Here is a 3,802-nt window from a genome sequence, read left to right as displayed (position 1 = left end):
TTCTAGTCATTTTGCATTCTTCATAGCAGAAGACAAGACTGCTTGAACGCACTAAACAGGAAGACGTCCTGCACTTTCAGCAGAAATAGATCCAACATCCTGTTTGTAAGAAAAAGCAATGTAGGAGTATGGTTCTGTTTCGAGAGACATTAGCATGGACCTCATGGACAACTGCCTGACTACATGTGGCAAATGAAATATTGCTGCTTTTTCAATTTGCGTCTCTGGGGGATTTTACAAGAATGAGTCCTTCAGTCTCTGCATGCAACAGCCAGACTCTGCGCTCACCGTCGTGCTGTGACAGAGATAAGATTTCTTTACAGCTCGGGCCTCTGCATCTCGGCTCCCATTCTCCCTCTTTCATCTTTTTTCATGGCAGAATCACTTCTTGCCTTGCTTCATCTCCCTCTGTCATTCCAGCTCATTCACTGCGCCGCCGAGCGAATCTGTTCCCTCCACGTTTCAGCTTTCAGCTCCGTCAGATTCCCCGCCCGGGGCCAGAAGGATTCCTGTGATAACATCCTCAAAGTTGAGATATGCCTGCAAACTGACACACATGAAAGCGAGAGAAGAAGAGGCTGCGAGTCAGTGAGAGAGGGCGAGCAAGAGTCTGACTTGAAGTGTGTCTGTTGGCAGTTCAGTTTCAATTTGTCTGATTTCTAATGTTACATTTAAAATCCTGCACATTACAGCAGAATGGGAAACTATTTTCTTTTAATACTATTTATAAAGATGGAAAAAAAGAGTATGTAAAAGACCATTTTTTTAATTTCCAGGTTTTTCATTCATCAGAGAACATATTGAGGGAAGCCCTGCTTCAGAAATGTCCCCGGCTGTTTTTGATGTCTACATCTTCACTCATTCTCTCTAGACAGCTGGTTATCAGGCTCTTCTCGCCCCCTCCTTCCATCAGCCCAAACTACTGTGCATTCTCTCATGTCTCCCTCAGAAGAAAGGATTCTTGTGCAGAGTGAGAGCAGTCATGCTCGACTCTCGCCTCTACATGCATTCCAGCCTCCATCTCATCTAGCCCGGGGGTGAGTGTATCGAGACAATGGCTTCAGTCTTGATGGACTCCTGACTGGCTAAGTGGGCTGAGGAGGTGGTTGCTTGTCTATCTGCAGTCTATGACTTTCTAGCAGGCTGTCAGGGTTGATAATCAGCTCAGTGTGGGTGTTACATGGAGCTCTGGTTGATGACAACAGCCCCATTTCAATTTTAAACAGCCAATCAGTTTTGTCATGCATGTAACTCCATGGAGTCCAACCCGGAGGTCGGCCTTTAGCAAGAGGTGGATGCAAAGTGATGAAAAGAAAAAAACAAAGACCCGAGGTGGCTTAGTTCATAATATTCAGATTCTGACATCAATTGATTTGTGATCATCTCACACAAAGAAATGCCTGCCTTGCTTCTCTACGTGTTAAAATGTATCTAGCATTCCACTCAGGAGTGGATTTTGCTGCACTTTGAAAACTCTGGTTGTTTTTTTAGGTTGAAACCTTGTCAGAATGGAACTGATATAAATTCAGAGTGACTCCACCTGCTGTGCACCATGAAGGACAAACCTTGAAACAGTTTACAGCAACCTTTCAAGTCCACAGGAGTTAATGTTTGACTCCAGTAATATATTTTGACTGGAGTGCTACTTTAATGTTTGAAGTACTGACTCTCTGTAGAAAATGATGGCTGTGGGGACCCGGGGGAAAAAAAGAAAAGAAAATCTGAAAAATCAGAAACAGAAAACGCAAACTTCATTGTCATCTGAATGCAAGGCAGCCATCTAAATGACAATAAATCACAAAAAATGGTGTAAAGAGAGGATTTTACAACATTAGTTTGTACAACTACACTGATTTGACAACTCAACAACTGTTACTCAATTGTTTGTTAGGTCTTTAACCCAAAAAATCGAGGAGTCCCGCCTACATACATGGAGAATGTCAGTATAACAAACTTAAGCTCTAAGGGACACACGGGGCCTCCAGCGTTCAATACTTGCAAAAGAACTAGCAAAGGTTCAGAGATATAAACAATATTTGGACTATATTTCAGGTTTTACAATTTCTCTAGAAGGGAATAAACTGAATAGATTCAGTATTTCAAATGCTGAAGTAATTAATTCATCCCCAAAATGATCTTTTAAATAACTATAACATTGCTGCCTTGCTTTGCTAATAACAATCCAAAGACTGGATAAAATTCTGGGTTTGCACAATCGTCCAGTCCTGATGTTTTCTTCTAAAGACTGGGTTGCAATTAGTTAATGTTCTTGTACAATATGGGACTGTGGCCACTATACAAACTCTCAGTCACATCAATAACAAAAGACCTAGTTTGATGATGTGGTGAAGCAGCGTGGGATCAGGCTGGCTGTGTTCTCCACCACCATCGCTGATCAAAATCTACCTGATACAACTCAGGCGCAAATCATGTTCATGGATGAGGTAATGTATTAAGGTTTTATTCATGTAACAAATAGGCGGCTAGCTAACTGGCTAGCAGCGTGTTCTTACTTCGCCAAATGTCATTTGCTGCGAATGTTACAGCAGAGACTGGGGTCAAGGTGACAGGTTGATATGATGCGAGTAAAACATGACTACAATAAAACGTCCTGTTGCCTTGAATAAAAAGGTGGATTTCTCTGGGTTTGAACATTGTTGAAAACATTTTGGACAATGTGAGTATACAAGTCAAATATATAAACTATAGTTCTAGTTGTTTTTAGACATTTTAATGCAGAATTGTTGTTATTAATTATATCTTTATACTTTTCATATACCTCAAGCTCGCACATCCCAGCTCACAGGTGGCACACATGACTATGCACACTGTGAATCAGGCCCTTGCTGATATACTGGCTGACGGACTGGTTGACTTGCTGGCTGGCTGAATGGTAGCGTTGTCCTCACACTGTGACCCATTTAAATTACATCCTTGCGATCACCGGGCCATGTTGTCAGCACAGCTGAGGGGGAGTGCTGTTCCATCTGACATGTACAGTCTATAAACTGCCTGGGGCTGTCCTGTTGGAACAGCAGCACAAACACGTCTGTCTGGGAAAAAGAGAGGAATGCATTGGGAAGTTCAGGTTTGAGAGAGGTTGTTGCTGTGTGGGTATGTTTAACACATGTTTAACGTATGGAAACAAGGGTTCTATAGCGATTAGCAGAGCTTAGCACATGCAGTGAGCCTGTTGATGCTTAAGGCTAAAAATATGAATGTGTAAATTGTTACAGTTTGGGGGTGCTGCTGTCTCTTTTGGTAAATGGTCAGTATTTATATAATTGTTTCTAGTCTTGATGACCACTCAAAGCACTTTACAGTACCCTTTAGTTTATTGCCATTCATACATTCACACACACATTCATACAGTGCCCCTATGGGCAGCACTTTTTTTCTATGAGGGGCACGTTGGGGTTCAGACACTTTGGCCTGCACATGGGGAAGACTGGGATCGAACCACCGACTTTTTTGAGGAAGACCACTCTACCCGCTACAGCTTTTCCATCATTATACACTGCTGGCCCATTAGAGGGAAAAGTATCCTGAGCGCTAACTGTAGCAACATTTACAACACACACTTGTTTACTGGTGTCCCTGTAGTGCACAATCGAGTGCACATTGAAACATGACAACTAACTAATTAACACCCTCACAGTCATTATTGTCAGACTCACAGTGGTTTGTGAGTGAGACATAATGAAACCAGGCGTTCGTAACAGAGAGGTGTGACATGGAAATGTACATTCAGGGGTTTGAGCAATAAGAAGAAGAAGTGAACAAGTGTGGAAGTGGAGCAGGG

The sequence above is a fragment of the Hippoglossus hippoglossus genome, chromosome 3 (genome assembly GCF_009819705.1).
Source record: "Hippoglossus hippoglossus isolate fHipHip1 chromosome 3, fHipHip1.pri, whole genome shotgun sequence".
Lineage (NCBI taxonomy): Eukaryota > Metazoa > Chordata > Actinopteri > Pleuronectiformes > Pleuronectidae > Hippoglossus > Hippoglossus hippoglossus.
This window is presented reverse-complemented; position numbering follows the sequence as displayed.